This window comes from Molossus molossus, unplaced genomic scaffold (assembly GCF_014108415.1).
Source record: "Molossus molossus isolate mMolMol1 unplaced genomic scaffold, mMolMol1.p scaffold_m16_p_9, whole genome shotgun sequence".
NCBI classification, from domain to species: Eukaryota; Metazoa; Chordata; class Mammalia; order Chiroptera; family Molossidae; genus Molossus; species Molossus molossus.
This window is the reverse complement of record NW_023425403.1, coordinates 82,839,698-82,859,395: the sequence shown is the minus strand read 5'-3', so window position 1 is coordinate 82,859,395 and position 19,698 is coordinate 82,839,698. Positions and strand designations below refer to the sequence as shown.

General features: G+C 35.2%; 1 pseudogene; it reads right to left on the bottom strand.

Moving 5' to 3' along the window:
* The window catches only part of LOC118622424, a 147,612-nt pseudogene extending 136,954 nt beyond the window's left edge, over window positions 1-10,658 (bottom strand).
* Window positions 10,659-19,698: the final 9,040 nt, after the last annotated feature.

The following is a 19,698-nucleotide window of genomic DNA, read 5'->3' as shown; positions in this document are numbered from 1 at the left end:
TAATCACTCTTGGTACAAAACACTTACAGTAGTTGATTCTTTTTTGTTGTTATTTTTCTTAATGGAGCAAATAATGTCACAACAGCAATTGATTGATAGATAGATAGAACACAGTTCCTTTCCTCAAGGAAATCTCAGTAAGACCAGAAAACTGACAGGCATGGAGAGGGCGGGACTCTAGATAGTTGCTAAAATAGAGATTCTCAGAAAAGGTTATAGAAACTGGAGAGTGTCATCCTCTGAATCACCCTAAAGTGAGTGATTGGGTGTGATAAAATATTTAGAAAGAAATAGGGAGTAATTCACGTTATAACTTCATCATAAGAAGTGATATCTTAGACATAGAACACAGAAAAATATGTTCAGAGAAGAGAGCAATGACAGAGCATAAAATACCCAGGAAGCCATTTGCATGTCACCAAATTACTGACAATAGACTATTAATTACTATTTTGGGAAATTTTGGGGAATGAAACTGAAATGGTAAGCAAGTGACAATAAAGACTGCCCGACCAGTGTAGTTCACTGGTTGAGCATTGACCAATGCACCAAGAGATCATCAGTTTGATTCCCGCTCAAGGCACATGCCCGGGTTCTCGGCCCCATCCCCTGTGAGGAGTGTGCAGGAGGCGGCCAATTGATCTTCTTTCTCATAGATGTTTCTATCGCTCTCTGTCTCTCTCTTCTGTCTTCTCTGTCTAAAAAATAAAAAATTATTTATAAAAAAGATAATTTATTCACAATCCACTTGTATACTTATGTGATTGTGTCATGCACTAAGGATGTATGAACAAATAAGACAGACATGTTCCTATTCTCATAGACCATCAAAGTAGCAAGGACTAGAAATGTTGGTGCAGAAAATGTATTAAACAAATAATTAAAAAATGTTGCATGAGAACATAAAGCTAGGTAAATTGAGGGTAGCATTTTCCAGGAACTGGAAAGCTGAGATAAGGTCTCTCCTGAATTCCGTATCATGTGATTGATATTCTCTTGTGCATTTATTGTTTAGAGATTTTGTTATACACATAAGAGAGAGAATTAAATTAGAATTTTAGAATTTATTACTAATGGTGTTGATAAAAGATTGAAGGAAGAAAAAAACAAAGGTAGAAACACCATTTAGGAGGCAAATAATATAAAATAGACAAATTATAAGGAAGGGCCAAAGTCAAACCAGTTGTAGTCATAACAACAGGGGTTGATAGATGTGAGAAAATGTTGAGAAGTAGAAATAATGTAACACATATATCAGATTAGCCTAGATTTTACTTTTGATGTGTTTTGCTTTTAAAATGAAAACAATCAATACTATCCAGGCTAGAGGGAAATGGACCCTGTTATTAGTTCTATAAATTATTACATCTCTTTTGTGAAACAAGTTGGTAATATGTATAAAGAGTCTTCAAATTATTCACACTCCTTGATAGTTATTTTACTTCTGGGAAATGGTCATATAGAAATAACTTTAAATAAAAGTGTCTTGTTAAAGAAGATCAATAAAACACTATTTATAATAGTAAGATAAATGGAAATTGCCTAAATGTTCATTTTAATGGAGCTGGGTACATAAGTTATTATGTGGAATTAAAAAAGTATTATATGCCCTGGCCAGTTTGGCTCAGGGGTTGGAGCATCACTGCACAGATAAAAGTCACAGGTTTGATTCCAGTCAAAGGCTCCTACCTCGGTTGCAGTTCGTTCCCTGACTTTGGTCAAGGTCGTGTGGGAGGCAACCTGTCGATGTGTCCCTCTCATGTCGATGTTTCCCTCTCTCTCCCTCACACTCTAACTAAAGATAAATAGAAAATATTCTCCAGTGAGGATTAAAAAATAAATAAATAAATCATATACCTAGAAAAAAACCATGATGCATAAATTATTACTGAGAAAATTAAAGAAGCTCTAAACAAATGGAAGGATATATATCTGTTTGCATGTGTATATGCGTGTGGGTGTGCATGTACATTTGTGATTAATTAGATTTTTGTCTAATTTGTCAATCGAGATACATAGATAAATAGATAAAAGACTGATAAAGTATAGCCAGTGTAATCTTTGGAAATAAAAAAAAAAATCTACAGAACTTGTTATAATAAAAAGAATAAAGGGCTTGTATATTCCATAAGTAAGACTGTATGAAGTTGGCAGAAGTAAATAGTTATTGATAGATGAAATAAAATATTATTTTTTAAAAAGCTCATAATGCAATGGGTAAAGAATAACTTTTTAAATAAATCATGCTGGGTTGATTGAATTATCCACTTAAAAATAAGTAACTTTTGAAACCTACTTCACATTTCATTCAAAAATTTTCTGATGAATTTTAGAATAATGTGAAAGAAAAATCATTTACATTTCCAGAACTTAACTTAAAAGAATAATTTTGTGATTGCAAATAAGGCACAATAAAAATTAACCAAAAGATTGGTAATTTGTGTTGTGTTAAAATAAAGAGTTTGTTTATTAGAAAATACCGTTACAAAATGAAAAGTAAATCCTCAGAGTTAGAGATAATATTTGATGTATCCTATATGAAAGATGACTTGTGTTCTGAGTTTTAATAAGCAGTTTTTACAAATCAATAACAAAAGAATGGATAACCCAATAAATATGGGCAAAACTTGAGTTGAAAATTCAGGACAAGGATACTGAAATCTTTTGTTTTTGTTTTCTTTGTTTGTTTATCCTCACCAGAGGACGTGTTTGCATTTATCTTCAGATAGAGTGGGAGGGAGAGTGAGGGGAAGAGAGAGAGAAAAACATCCTTGTGAAAGAGATACATAGAGTGGTTGCCACCCACACAACCCCAACTGGGGCTGGAGACAAATTGCAACCAAGGTATGTGCTCTGGTCCGTGGGCCAATGCTCTAACTGCTGAACCATACTGGCCAGGGCCTGAAATTGTTTAAAAAACATATGATCACCTGGCCAGTGTGGCTCAGTGGTTGAGCATCGACCCATGCACCAAGAGGTCACTGGTTTGATTCCTGGTCAGGGAACATGCACAGGTTGTGGGCTCAATCCTCAGTGGGGGCATGCAGGACACAGCCAATGATGTTTCTCTCTCACATCAATGCTTCTATGTCTCCCTCTATCTTCCTTTCTCTTTAAAAATCAATAAAGACAGACCTGACTGGTTTGGCTCAGCGGTTAGAGCTTTGGCCCATGGACTAAAGAGTCCTGGGTTCAATTCCGGCCAAAGGCATGTACTTCAGTTGCAGATCATCCCCGCCCCAGTTGGGGTCATGTGTGTAGCAACCAATCAATGTTTCTCTCTCTCCCTCTCTCCCTCCCTCCTGTTCTATTTGAAGATAAATGGAAAAATATCCTCAAGTGAGGATTAAAAAAAAAAATCAATAAAGACAAATATTAAAAAAAAACACACATGAAAAGGTTCAAGTTTAGTAATCACTAATCATTAATCAGATTCATTCATTGTGGGGATATAAATTGGCATAAAAAATTTGGAAAGCTTTTTGGCACTACGTTGTGAAACATAAAATAACTACACTCTATGATCCAGAAATTTTATTTTTCCATATATATAAAGCAGAAATCCATATGTATATTCATAAAAAGACACATACCAGAGTGTTTATTACAGCACTGTTTATAACAGCCTCCTCCTAGAAACCACCCAGGTGTCTATAACAGTAGAGTGGAGAAATAGGTGGTTTTACATTAATTCCATAACAAGTTATAAAGTGATACGAAGAATGCACTGCTACACAGGATAATATGATTACCCTCACAAAAAATAAAATTAAGCAAATGAGATCAGATACTGAGAACAACATACTACATTTTTTTTTTATAAAATTTAAAAGCAGTATATAGTTATTTACAACATTTTTCCTTTTTAAATTAAACATATTGGGATGATATTGGTTCATAAGATTATATAGATTTCAAGTGTACAATTCTATACATCAACTGTATACTGCATTGTGTCCTCACTACCCAAATTCAAATCTCCTCTGTCACCATATATTTGACTCCCTTCGCCCTCCACATCCTTCCCTCAGTAACCACCATACTGTTGCCTGTGAGTGTTTGTTTGTTTTTCTTATTTATTCATTTCCTGCTTTCAGTTTTATATTCCAGATATAAGTAAAATAATATGGTTCTTGACTTTTTCTGTCTGATTGCTTTTGTTTCGCATGATAGTCTCAAAAGTCACTATATTGGTTATTCTTGTAAAACAGGTAAGAACTGAAAGGAGACTTCTATGGTAATTGTAATGTTCTATTTCTTTCTTTTTTTTTAAAAAAAAAGTCTCACCCAAAGATATTTTCCCATTTAGTTTTATTTTTTTTTAAGAGTGGAAGGGAGGGAAGGAGAGAGTGAAACATTGATGTAAGAGAGACACATTGATTGGTTGCCTCCTGCACGACCCTGATCTGGGCTAGGGATCAAATCCACAACCGAGGTATGTGCCCTTGACCAGGAATCAAACCTGTGACTCTGTGGTCCGTGGGCCTGCCAGCTGATGCTCTAAACACTGAGCACTGCTGAACCAAGGCACAATGTTCTATTTCTTTATTTATTTATTAATTTGTTTTTGTTACAGATGTTGCTCATTTTTTTCCCATTGAAACCCGCCTTCCCCCCCCCCCCATCCTCAGCTTTGTTGTCTATGTTCATTGGTCATGCATACATGCATGTAAGTTCTGTGGTTTATCTCTTCCCCCACAAACCGCCCCTCCTCTGAGGTTTGTGAGCCGGTATGCCACCTCCATGTCTCTGGGTTAATTCTGTTCAGCAGTTTGTTTAGTTCATTATATTCCACAAATAAGTGAGATCATGTGAATTTTGTCTTTCTCTGCTTGGCTTGTTTCGCTTAGCACAATACTCTCCAGGTCCTTCCATGGCATCTCAAAGGAAAAGAGATCTTTCTTTCTTACAGCTGCATAGTACTCCATTGTACACATGTACCACAGATTTTTAATCCACTCATCTACTGATGGACATTTGGGGTGTTTCCAGATCTTAGCTATTATAAATAGTGCTGCTATGAACATAGGAGTATATATATATATATATTCTTTCTGATTGGTGTTTCAGATTTCTTAGGGCATATTACTAGAAGTGGGATCACTGGTCAAATGGCAGTTCAATTTTTAACTTTTTGAGGTAACACCATTGTGTTTTCCACAGTGTCTGTACCAGTCTGCATTCCCACTAGCAGTGTACTAGAGTCACCTTTTCTCCACACCCTCGCCAACACTTGTTTGAAGATTTGTTGATGGCGGCCATTCTGACAGATGTGAGGTGATACCTCATAGGTGTTTTAATTTGCTTCTCTCTGATTAGTGATGTTGAGCATTTCTTCATATATTTCTTAGCCATTTGTATGTCCTGTTTGGAGAGGTGTCTATTTAAGTCCTCTGCCCATTTTTTTAATTGGGTTCTTTGTCTTCCTTTTGTTGAGTTGTATGAGCATTTTATATATTTTGGAAATTAACCCCTTATCTGATGCATCATTGGTGGTAATGATCTCCCATATAGTGGGATCCCTTTCTGTTTTGATGGTTGTTTCTTTTGCAGTGCAGAAGATTTTTAGTTTATGTAGTCACATGTGTTCGTTTTCTCCTTTGTTTCTCTTGCCATAGGTGTTGTATTGGTGAAAATTCTGTTGTCTATGATGTCTGAGATTTTATTGCCTACATTTTCTTCTAGAATTTTTATGAATTCACGAGTTACATTTAAGTATTTTATCCATTTTAAGTTTATTCTCATGTATGGTATTTTGGTGTTCTAGCTTCATATTTTCTCAGGTAGCTGTCCAATTTTCCCAACACTATTTATTGAAGAAACTGTCTTGACTCCACTGTATGCTTTTGCCTCCTTTGTCAAATATTAATTAAGCATATTGTCTTGGGTCAATTTCTGGGTTCTCTATCCCGTTCAATTAATCTATCTGCCTGTTCTTGTGCAAGTTCCAGGCTGTTTTGATTACAGTGGCTTTGTAGTATAACCTGAAATCTGGTAATGTGATTCCTCCAACTTTGTTCTTCTTTTTCAAGATTGCTGTGGCTATTTGGGGTCTTTTTTGGTTCCCTATAAACTTCTGGAGTGTTTGTTCTAGTTCCGTGAAGTATGTTGTTGGTATATTGATGGGGATTGTATTGAATCAGTAGATTGATTTGGGTAGTATGGACATTTTAATGATGTTAATTCTTCTAATCCATGAACAAGGTATGTACTTCTACTTTTTTATATCTTCCTCTATTTCTCTTTTCAATGTCCTATAGTTTTCTGTGAAAAGGTCCTTAACTTCTTTGGTTAAGTTTATTCTTAGGTATTTTATTTTTTTTGCTGTGATGATAAATGGGATTGTCTTTTTAATTTCTCTTTCTGTGATTTCATCATTGGTGTATAAGAATGCCGTTGATTTCTTGATGTTAATTTTGTATCCTGCTACTTTGCCAAATTCATTTATTAAGTCTAGTAGATTTTTGATGGAGTCTTTGGGTTTTCTATGTACAATATCATGTAATCTGCAAATAATGACAGTTTCACTTCCTCCTTTCCAATTTGGATCCCCTTTATTTTTTCTTCATGTCTAATTGCTGTGGCTAAGACTTCCAGTATTATGTTAAATAAGAGTGGTAAAAGTGGGCATCCCTGTTGTGTTCCCATTCTTAAGGGGAATGCTTTTAATTTTTGCCCATTGAGTATGATGTTGGCTATAGGTTTTTCATATATTGCCTTTATTATGTCGAGATATGATTTCTCTATTCCCACATTGCTGAGTGTTTTGATCAAAAATTGGTACTGGATTTTGTTGAATGCTTTTTCATCATCTATTGATATGATCATATGGTTTTTAATCTTCCTTTTGTTTATGTAGTGTATCACATTAACTGATTTGCAAATATTGTACTATCCTTGCATGCCTGGGATGAAATCTACTTGGTCATGATGAATATTTTTTTTTTTGATGTATTGCTAGATCCGAGTTGCTAATATTTTGTTAAGGATTTTGGCATCTGTGTTCATAAGAAATATTGGCCTGTAGTTTTCTTTCTCTGTAGTGTCTTTTTCCAGTTTTGGAATTAAGATTATGCTGGCCTCTTAAAATGAGTTTAGAAGTATTCTGTCTTTTTGGATTTTTTTGGAATAGTTTGAGGAGAATGGGTATTAGATCTTATTTGAATGTTCGGTAAAACTCCCCCATGAAACAATTTGTGCCTGGGCTTTTATTTGCTGGGAGTTTCTCGATTACATCTTCAATTGGTCTGTTTAAGTTTTCTATCTCTTTCTTGTTATTAGTCTGTTTAAGTTTTCTATCTCTTCCTTGTTCAGTTTTGGGAGACTGTGTGTTTCTAGAAATTTGTCCATTTCTTCTAGATTATATAATTTGTTGGTGTATAAGTGTTCATAGTATGTTTCAATGATCCTTTGTATTTCTGTGGTGTCAGTTGTTACTTCTCTTTCATTTCTGATTTTGTTTATTTGGTTTCTCTCTTTTTGTTTCTTGGTGAGTCTGGCTAAAGGTTCATCAATCTTGTTCATCTTTTCAAACAACCAGCTTTTTTGTTTCATTAATCTTTTGAATTGTTTTGTTTTGTTTTGTTTTTTAGTCTCTATGTCATTTATTTGTGCTCTGACCTTTACTATTTCCTTCCTCCTACTAGGTCTGGGTTTTTCTTTTTGTTTACTTTTTAGTTCTTTAAGTTGTAAGGTTAGAAAGTCAATTAGAAATTTTTCTTGCTTCTTGAGGTAGGCCTGTAGTGCTATAAACCTCCCTCTCAGGACTGCTTTTGCTGTGTCCCATAGATTTTGTGTTGTTGTGTGTTTGTTTTCATTGGTTTCCAGAAAGTTTTTAATTTCTTCCTTGATCTTGTTAGTAATCCATTTGTTGATTAATAATGCTATTTAGCCTCCAAGTGTTTGAATGCTTTTGTGTGTTTTTATTGTAATTGAGCTCTAGTTTCATGCCACTGTGATCTGAGAAGATACTTGATATGCTTTCAATTTTCTTGAATTTGTAGAGACTTGCTTTGTGTCCTAACATGTAATCTATCTTTGAGAATGACCAATGTGCACTTGAGAAGAATGTATATTCTAAAGCTTTGAGGTGAAATGTTCTGTAAATATCAATGAAGTCCCACTGATCTAGTTTTTGTCTTGTAAGGTCTCTATGTCCTTGTTAATTTTTTGTCTAGAAGATCTATCCAGTGGTGTCAGTGGTGTGTTAAAGTCACGCACTATGATCGTCTTGCTATTAATCTTTCTTGAATTCTTCCAGGAGTTTTTAAATATATTTTGGTGCTCTTGTATTTGGTGAGAACATGTTTACCAGGGTTATATCTTCTTGTTGGATTGCTTCTTTTAATATTATGTAGTGACCTTTTCTGTCTCTTATTATGGCCCTTGTTTTGAAGTCTATCTTGTCAGATATGAGTATTGCTACACCAGCATTTTTTTATTTCCATTTGCTCGGAAAATTTTTTTCCAGCCATTCACTTTCATCCTGTGTGAGTCTTTTGTTGTGAGGTGGGTCTCATGTAGACAGCATATCTATGGGTCATGTTTTCTTATCCAATCAGCTACCCTATGTCTTTTTGATTGGATCATTTAAGCCATTTACATTTAAGGTAATTATTGATAGTTAATTATTAGTTGCCATTTTAATTTTATGCCTATGCTTCTCTCTCTCTCTCTCTCTCTCTCTCTCTCTCTCTCTCTCTCTCTCTCTCATTTCTTCTTCTTACAACAGTCCCTTCAGCATTTCTTGCAGTGCTGGTTTGGTGGTGGTAAATTCCTTTAGCTTTTTTCTTATCCATGAAGCTCTTTATTTCTCCTTCAATTTTGAATGATAGCCTTGCTGGATAGAGTAGTCTTGGATTCAGACCCTTCCTTGCATTACTTTGTACACTTCATGCCACTCCCTTCTGGCTTGCATCATTTCTATTGAGAAATCAGCTGACAGTCTAATGAGAGCTCTCTTGTAGTGTCTCTCTCTTGCTTCCTATAAGATTCTTTCTTTGTCTTTAATGTTTGCCATTTTTATTATGATGTATCTAGCTATAAGTCTTCTGGGGTTCATCTTGCTTGGGACTCTCTTTGTTTCCTGGACTTGTGTCACTTTTTCCTTCACCAGTTTAGGAAAATTTTCTGTCATTATTTCTTCAAACAGGTTCTCTATTCCTTTCTCCGATTCTTTTCCTTCTGATATCCCTATAATGCAAATGTTGTTATGTTTTGTGTTGTCCCACAGCTCCCTTAAATTTTTCTCTTGCTTTTTAATTTTTTTTTTCCATTTGCTGCTCTATTTGAGTGTTTTTCTCTACCTTAATTTTTATGTTACTGATTCGGTCTTCAGCTTCTTTTTATCTACTATTAAACCCTTCTAAGATATTTTTCATAACAGCTATGTCATTTTTTATTTCCTCCTGACTTTTATGCATAGCTTCTACCTCTTTATACATAACTTTTACCTCTTTTTTAAGCTGAAGTAGTTCCCAGTGAGCTCTTCATAATTTTTATTAAGTTGTTTGTTGTCCTCACCAATTTGTTTGAGCACCCTTAAAATCATTGCTTTGAATTCTTTATCTGACAAGTTGCTATGTTCCATTTCCTGTGATTCCTTTTCCAGTGATTCATCTTTTTCTTTCTTTTGGGTGTTGTTTCTTTGTCTCCCCATTTTAGCCATCTGGTAGCTCTAGACCTGGTGAGGAATGTCTCAATGTGTAGACAGCTCACTGTATATCAAATGAGGCGACTGTGCTTCCCAGACTGTTTTGTTGTGTGTCGCCTCTTGCCTGCTGTGGATCCTGGAGGATTGACTACTGGGGGATGGTATTGGTGTGTCCTGGTAAGTGCTGCTGCTGAATCACGTGGGCCCCTCTGGAGCTGTGTTCCCAGTTGGTAGCTAGTGCCACCTGTAGCTGTATAGCTCAGGCCCTGTTGGAGCTGCACTCCCTGCCCATACCATGGGCAGCTGGATTGCACAGTCCCTTTGGAGACCCAGCTCCACACCTATCTTGTGGGCTGTTAGGTCGCACAGGCCTCTTTGGTGCCCCCACACCCTGCAGGTCCCGTGGGCGGGCAGCTGGATCATTCCAGTCCCTCTCAGGCTCCAGCTTCCCACCGCTCTTGTGGCCTACTGGGTTGCACAGGCCTCCGTGGAGCCCCATTTCCCGCAGCTGGCGGCTGGGGCATGCTGCTGCCCTGTGGGGCTGAGCTCCTGCTCAGCCTTTGTTGTAGTTTTTGGGGATAGTTCTCAGCTGCTGGTCTGTGCTTCTGTTGCCTGGGGATGGATTTCTGCTCCCAAGCCTCTGTTGCTGGGGGTATATCTGGACTCTGATCAGGCTGCTACTGTGGGGGATGGTGCTGAGATCCCAGCCGTTTGCTGTTTCTGTAACCAGCACCTTGGGAGATCCACTACTCTGCACTGGTCTATGTTGACACAGAATGTCTACTGGTCCGATGGTGCCAGGTGCACCAGTGGGCTCAGGTTGCTGTGCCCTAGCTGCTCCCACTGCCTCCCCCCAGGGAAGACCCAGGATCTTCCAAAATGGTGGGACCTCCCCACATCGCAGGGAGAAGCACCCTGAAGGGCCACTTACTGCGGTATTGGGCTGCTCCGTCCGCAGCACAGGAACCTTTTGTTCCAAGGCTCTACACTGCTCGGGTTTGGTCATCCACCTTCATGTTCACTCACATTCTCTCACACACTCGCTCACTCTCTCACACACTCACCCTCCCTCCAGTCCTGCCACATTCTATTTCTTGATCTCAGTACTGGTTACAATGATGTGTTCACTTTGGGAATATCCACTTATGATTATGTACCATTCTGTGTATTATAGTAAAACTCCTACCTAAAATAATTTTCAAAGGCACAGATTAGTCTGATTAGCAAATGTGCCTGAAGTACCTTTTCAAACCCTAGAATATTTTCATAGAAAATAAAAAATACGGCATTTGAACACTAAATCTTTCAGCAACATTAGAAAGCAAACACAATTTTATAAAACATACATATAAAAGCTTCCACAGTTACTACCCAATCAATTGTGTACCTTTCCAAATGTTGTTTTTGAAAATGTTTTACTTTGACATATACTCTTTTTTTAATTAAATTTATCAGTGCGACACTGGTTAATAAAATTGTGTAAGTTTCAGGTGTACAATTCTATAACACATCATCTGTACACTGTATTGTATGTTCACCACCCCAAGTCAAGTCTTCTTCCATCACCATTTAATTCACCTTTACCCTCTTCTACCTCCCTCTACCCTCCTTTTCCTCTGGTAATCACCATACTGTTATCTCTGTCTGAGTTTTTTCCTTCTTCTTTGCTTAATCCCAAATTGAAGAAGATACAAACAAGTAGAAACATACTGTATTCATGGACAAAAAATAATAATAACATTAATTTCTATATTAATATCTATAGATTCAGCACAGTTCCCATCAAGATACCAGTGGCGTATTTCACAAAACTAGAACAAATATTCCAAAAATTTATATGGAACCACAAAAGACCCTAAATAGCCATGGCAATCTCGAGAAAGAAGGACATATACTCTTATTGCTGTTTGGCATGAAGTTCTTGCACATTTCAGCTATCATGTATGATAAACATTAGTCTGATTGGTAGTTTTTTTTTTTTTTTTCTGTTTTCCATACAAATGCTGCTAACTCAATCATTTTAGAATTTTTAACTTCCTGCTTTACTATGCGCTAATAAAAGCAAATTAGAGAAACAAGATCTTTACATTTTTAAAACATATATTCTAAAAGAAGGAAGCAACCTTTGTTAGTATAAAGCTTGCAATTGACTCAAGAAGAGAATAAAATCTATTTGAACCTGTTCTAGCTTCTTATAATATTTCTGTAAAATGCCAAGAGTAAAAAGACAAAATTTATTTTTCATTTTGAATAATTTTGTGTCTGAATCAAATTCTAATATGTTCAAGATGCTTGCCAAACACTTTTAAATCAACAAAAGCAAGTGTATTAAGATAACTGTTTTTTTTTTCCTGTGTGTTACAAAGAGTAATTTTGTCACAGAAAATTACCCTCTGTTTCTAGCTAAAGATTGTTTTCAAGAGAATGGATTTTGCTGTTTATTTCTACCCTAGAGAAGTTTCTCATGCATATGTTTAGAAAATAACTGAGAATTATTGCTTTTCATTCCCAAGGATTCTTTTAAGTAAACTTCTAATATGCCATAAAGATAGTCAGTAGAAATAGTACAATTTGTACTTTGTGTTGCCTAGGGATCAGATTGGTTTCTACATAAAAGGGATAAATGCAGGCAACACTTTAACCAATTGAATGATTTAAGTTTTTCTGGCAAATGTGATCTTCTTGATATAATTTTTGTTGTAGGATCATCTGTGTAGTTTTCATCTGATTTTATACCCTCTTTTAAAAGTTTAATAACAAAGCTATGTTTTCCACAGCAGTTCATTAAAAAAAGATGTTAATAAAAAGATTGGTGCTTTATAAATTAGATAACAGTAAAAAGAATAAATAAGTAAAATATATAAACCTTTTCCTTTTCTTTATTTACTATGGTGTAATAAAAACTATAGCATGTAAACTGCATTAGTTGTTTGAGGTAAGCATACATATCTTTAATTCTATCATTTACATTGTAAATAAATAGTAAAAAATATAGTCAATAATAATTGTGATAATTATGTATGGTGGCATTTGGGGTACTGGAAATACCAAGGGAACCACTATGTAAAGTATATAATTGTGTAACTACTAAACTATACATCTGAAACCAATACAAAATAAGAATAAATAAATAAAATATATATGCTACAGAATGTATTCTTTCACAAGTCTCATAAAATGTAATTTTTCAAGGTCAACATCCTAAGAACTTTTTCTAATAATTATAAACTTAAAAAGTATCCCCCTCTCCTAATATGCCATAATATTTTATCAGTGTTTCTATTACAATATATAATACACAACCATTTATTGAAATAACATTTTGAAATATTTACTATTATTTTTATGAGGTAACTATCCAAAGACCAGAAATCTGAAATTACAACCAAGTACAAGCTAACTAAAATACTTCTGTATTTGTATTAAATATTCATTGTTGTTGCTAACTTATTAAATTGTAAAAACAAAATGCCTTTACTTTTTTAAAATAAATACTACCCACTGTATCTATTGAGAGATCATCTACTTGCTTCCACAGAATGATGGGATTGAACATGATAACTCAGGGCAATTCTGTATAACTTCTGCAAGTTTATGTTATTAAGATAATGTGTTTTGCATTTTAAAGATTCCATTTCAGTCCTGGCCAGGTGGCTCAGTTGGAGTGTCATCCAGCACACTAAAAAGTTGTGGGTTCCATTCCTGGTCAGAGTGCTTACTGGAGGTAACTGATAGATGTTTCTCTCTCACATTCTCTCTCTCTCTGTCCCTCCCTCTCTCTCTAAAAATCAATGTTAAAAAAAGCATATGCTCAAGTGAGGATTAAAAAAAAAAAGATTTAATTTCATATTTGATTTTAAGTTCACCCCTTCATCCAGCACCAGCTGGAGTGAGATCCTCAGTGATGTGGAATTTAAGAGGGACATGCTCTCCTTCAACACTCCTCATGCCTTTATTTCTCCCCAACCTTCCTCCTCTCACCTCCAACTTGACTCCAAGAATGAACACACAATTGGCCAGTAGAGAAGGCACCCGTGTTTGAGCTGACACACCAAGGTGGGAGGTTTGGTGATATTGTGAAAGTCACAGTCAAGTGCCTTCAGTGGGGAAAGGAGAGCCCCAAGCCTCCTTGGCTAGAGTGGTATTAATATCCATGGCCAATTAGGCAATATTGTCATCATGGGCTTTTTTACGATGCTCTTGGTCAAAACGAACCCAACTCTTCTTTTAGAGGAAATGCTGTGGCTTTTCCCACTCTGTATGCAATTTCCAATCTCCCACCCTTCTCATCTCGAGATTATACACTTCTGAGCATCACCCCGTTTTGTTTACCACAGCACTTTGAGGCTGATGGAAATTTCTGAAGAAGCTGAATGGTAAGAATTCTTTCAATATGGGCTTTTGAGAATTGAGTGACTTTACAGTCAGCTGGGGTCTCTATAATATCCTATTTCTTATAAACACAGAGAAAGTACTTAATGAGTACTCTATAAATAACATTTTTCGTTGCTTGTTTTGTTTACATATTACATAAATGAGTGAAAGGTATTAATCTATAATCTATTAAATACTGAACACCACATTAGTTCTTATCCATATTTTGTGGGACTTTATATATATTAAAAATATATTTTTCCATAAATTCACAAAATTTTGAATTTTAAATTAGATATAAAAGTTAATATTCCAAATGATAAATAAATAACAACAAACTATAAATTATGATCTGCAGTAGTTCTCCCTTATCTGTGGGGATATGTTCCAAGATGCCCTGTGGATGCTTGAAACTGCTGATGGTACCAAACCCTGTATATGCTATATATTTTTTTTACTATATATACATACCTATGATAAAGTTTAATTTGTAAATTAGGCACAGTAAGAGATAACAACAATAACTAATAAAAATAGAACAATTATAAAAATATACTATAATAAAAATCATGAGAATGTCTCTCTCTCTCTCTCTCTCTCTCTCTCTCTCTCTCTCTCTCTCTCTCTCATAATTGCTCTGTAACCTAGACTGTTAAGTGACTAAGGGGAGGGTACTGTATACAGCATAAATACACCAGGCAAGGGATGATTCATATCCTGGAACAGATGGAGAGTGACAGTGTGAAATTTCATCATGCTACTCAGAACAGCATGCAATTTAAAACTTAAGAATTGTTTATTTGGAAAATTTTCATTTAATATTTTAAAATTGTGATTGACTATGGGTAACTTAATCTGTGGAAAGTGAAACTACAGATAAGGAGGACTACTATATTCTACAAATACCACAACACCTAGAAGAAAATAAGACACTGATTAACCTTATGAAATAGCTGTAGTTTACCTACATTTGGTTGTCTATTTTTTTTTTTCCTTTTAGTTGGTGACCAATATATATCTTAATATTTTAAAGAGTGAACAGAAAGAAAATTCTGTCTTTTCTTTATCATGATTGATTAAAATGGTCCATTAGTACTGATAACTTGGAGAAATTTCCCTTAGTTCTGCAACTCTTTATTGATAATGTATGTATATTTTTAGAATTGTCAAACATAGAAAAACTTTGTGTTTTTATTACATTGGCTGAAAGATTTCAAAGTATTTTAACTATCCTGTGCAGTGATTCCTCTTAAATAAATTTAATTCCTGACACTTTCACTATTTTGCTGCCTGCATCTTCTTTATATTGGTTTATTATAAATGTTACATTATAACATCATATACTTTATTGCAGTATAAATCGTAAAAGTTCACTGTACTCTTTTAAGTTTAATAATTTCTCAAAAATAAGACTGTTCTCGATATTCCTGTATGTGCTGTTCAGACCTTACAAACTGTATTATTTTACTATTATGTGCATATTCCTTCAGCTTTTTCATTTCTAGTTTGGCAATTTTCTGATCCTCAGAATATTCTTTATCTTGCTGTAATTTTCATTATGTATAATTTTGTGACTATCCTGATTTCTCTCCCTGGCTTTAATACTTCACCATCAAATCTTTAATTTATATTTTATATATAAAAGTTTTGGTATTTAAAATGCATAAAAAATTTCTTTCAATTTGTGCTTTTGAGCATCAACAAGAATAGTTTCTTCAATTACATTTTAATTTCATCCAACCATTATTTCTGGAAGATAAGTAAATTTGATTAGATAATAAGACAGACGGAACACTAATTCAAACTTCTTTAAAACTGACATGGTAGTGTATAGATCAAAAATATATATTACATTTACCTATAAATAGGTTTACTTATATAAAATGTAACATAGTTTATGTACTCTCATGATATATATACTTATATGCTTTATAAATTATAAGAATCCTTGCAAGTGAGAGGCCCTGGATCTTAGCCTTCATTACCTACGAGGTAGATCTGTCATAAAGGACAATTTTCTAACAAATAGTGAAGCCACATTCGTATCTTACCCCATTAGTCAAAATGAAGCAGAAACATATTTGTGAAATTTTGTCATATAGTCTAAATTTGGATAATTCAAATTTATAGTAAAATTATGTATTCATTTATTCAATTATCCACTTCATTAAAGCTAAATCCATACACATTTTATTCTGTGACTATATGGTAAATTAATGAATATAGTTCTTGTGTGAGGCAGAAAGTACACAAAAAAATGGTTAATATTAATGTAGGTTATAATTAGTTTTAATAACTGCCAAGATAGAAAAACCAGGTGAAATGAGAGGAAATTGCTGATGTATTTTTGAGGAAGATGATTAGGCAAATTTAGACGCACTTGTGGAGACATCTCTTTGGGTAACATGATATTTAAGCTCATCATATAAATAGTAGAAACTAGTGTATATTATATGATATTTGTTTCCTTGTATTCTTATGATTAAGAGAATGCACTTTGGTGTAAGGTATCTGTAATGTCAGGAAAAAAGAGTTCAACAGACTCCTTTCTCATCAAAAAAACTATTTTATTAGTGAATAATTATAAAAATACAGTAATTCAAACCTGTGAAAAGTATTCTAAGGAAATACGGTAAATGGAGAATCATTCATTTAATCTGCACAACCGCAGTGAGAACTGCAAGCGCACCTGTGGCACCTGAAGCAGGTCCTGTCTCACTCCCCCCAGCTCTGTGTGATGGACGCTTTACCCAAGGGCTTTGCTTTGAGTAGGTGTGGCCAAGAATACGGGGTCTCTTTCACCTCTCACTTGCCAGTTTGATACTACTATTTTACCCTGAGAAGGACACGTTTTGACATTGCACCCCCTCCCACAGCAGCATGTAGCAGGAGCAATACTGTCCTGCAGGGGGCCCCTGCAAGCTGTGCTTACTTCCAAGATCTCCTGTGCCTCCGCCAGCCCTCACCGCTAGGGCAGAAGTCCTCCGGCCCCCCAGGTTTAGACTCCTGGGCTCCAATTGCCCTGCCTCTCGGCTTGCTAGTGGGGCAGTCATGTCCACAATAGGAGAGAAAAGCTAGGAGGACCAGATATTACCAGATTGTCCCCTTTTGCCCCAGTGCTTACTCAGAGTCAGTAATTGGGGGGCCTCTGTCCTTATTCCCCAAGCAGTGGTACCGGAGTTACGCCCAAGTAAAGGCAAGTCATAAAGCAGAGAGTTTTGCAACTTGTCCCAAGTGACTAACTTTATTTGAAACAAAGCTTAGAGAACTCCATGACTAAAGGCACCTATGAAAACAATGAAAATCTTGATGGAGACCAATTCAGAGTAAGTTGGTAGTCCCCTGAAATAAGTAGCCAAATTTTTAATACAGGCAATCAGGGAAACTGAGAGTCAAGAATTGCCCTGAGCATGTGCATTAGGTTGCATCCACTCAGAAGCAATGAAAACAGGGCGCAGGACAGCCAGATAGATGTTTCCAAAACTGCACCCGGGATTATCCACAAGAGGCAGAAAGAGTTTTACTACCAAAATAGAACCTCTGACCAAATCCAGACTGAAAATGAGCTACTCTGATTCAGTAGCGTGCAACTCCTAGGAAACTGGGCTTAACAACGAGATCATATTTATCTCTGCCAGTCTGGAAGATTGCATGCTTCCGGATGCAACACCTTCTCGTGAACAATGAGTGAGGGAACCTTTGAACTACTAATCCCAGCCTGAATGTAGGGCAGATTATTAAACTTCCTCGACTATGGTCAGCAACACCAAAGTATACAGGTATCTGAATATGTATGAAAAAAATTTAACTAGCTAAGGGATTTAAGTACCACATTTGATTAGTAAATGGCTTATGACAACTCAGAGGTGACACCTTGGTAAGTAAGGTGAAAAATAAAAACTCAGAGAGAAATATAACCAGGTACACCAAAGGCTGCACGCACACGAGAACCACACTTTGCAGAGTAAGTTGAGCCAAGTCATTTAAACAAACACACAAATCAAATAACTAAGCAAATAATGACAATAACAACTGCCATGGGGAGTAGGGAGAATGTGGAGGTCATCATCTAAAATTGCTACATTATATTATTAATAAGTCAAGTTTTTTTAAATAAAAAATTAAGAGCTATCAAAAGAAATAAACAAAAACAAAACATCATATGAAAGTGTGTCACACGCAGAAGAACCAAAGTACAAGTGGTAGAATCAGACTCTGAAGAAGCCCAAGGGTGGACTTGGACAAAAATATTTCAAACCAGCTATTTGAAATATGTTCAAAGAACCAAATGAAACATGTAAAAATATAAAAGAAGATCTAAAACAATGTTGCATCAAATAGAGAATATGATTAAAGATATTGCATTAAAAGAAAGGAATCAAATGGGAATTTTACAGGTAAAAGTACAATAAGTGACATGAAAAATTTACCAGTGTGCAACTGTACATTTCGGCTGGCACAAGAAAGAATTCATGAAACTAAGGATAGAAAAATAAAGATTATGCAATCTGCAAAACAGAGAGCCAAAGAAAATTGAACAGAGCCTTAGAAATATGTAAAACACAATTCGAGTTTCAGTACAAGTAATGGGAATATTATAGGCAGAGACGGGAGAAAAACGGACAGAAAAAAATAAATGCAAAAAAACAATGTTAATGGCTGAACATGTCCCATAATATGAAGAAAAGCATTATTTTACACATCCAGAAAACTCAGTAAATTTCCCAAAAGAAAAATTGAAAGCTATTTAACTCAGACACATTAACAGTCAAAATGTTGAAAGATAGACTTAAAGAGAAATTCTTAAAATCAGTGAGAGAAAACAATAGATCGCTTAGTAGAGGATCCTAGTAATACTAATTAATACTCAGAATATAGTAAAAGTGGCAGAAATGTTAGACCGCAATGCCTACAATATTTTTAATAAGTATGTTATATTAATAAGTATTGTATCAATAAGTAATAAGCACATTAATGGGAGTATATATTAACAACAATGGTGGTATTGAATCAGTTATACTAGATAGAGGGAAGAGTAGAAAATTACAAACACCTAAAGAAAACATATGATCTCAATTTTGTAGAAAAAGCTGTAGAATATGAGGGATACATTTAGAACCTCTTAAAAAACTATTATGCCCCTGCCAGTTCGGCTCAGCTGTCAGAGTATCAGCTTGGGGACCAGATAGTCACAGGTTCGATTCCGGTCAAGGGCATGTACCTTGGCTGCAATTTGATCCTGGGCCCTGGTTGGGGTTGTGCAGGAGGCAACCAGTCAATGTGTGTCTCTCTCTCTCTTGCCATCCCCCTTCCCCCTGCTTCTACTCTATCTGAAGATAAATGGAAAAAAAAAAAAAAAAAACTCCTCAGGTAAGGATTAAAAAATAATAAATAAATAAATAAAATTGTTATTTAATTCATATTCTGTTCTATATGCTAAAAAAGCACTAGTTTGTATTGATTTAGGTAAAAGTGATGAAATAGCTGATGATATTTACCAGTGTGATATTGATATGGAATTTTAGGTTATAATTAAATAAAATAATAAACTCCTGGGAAGTTTCCATGTACTTATTAACATGAAGTTACTGTAAAATAGTTTCTATAACAAATAATTAAAACAAATAAAATGTCTTTGTCATGGTTTTTATATTTTTCTTTCATAGACTGGA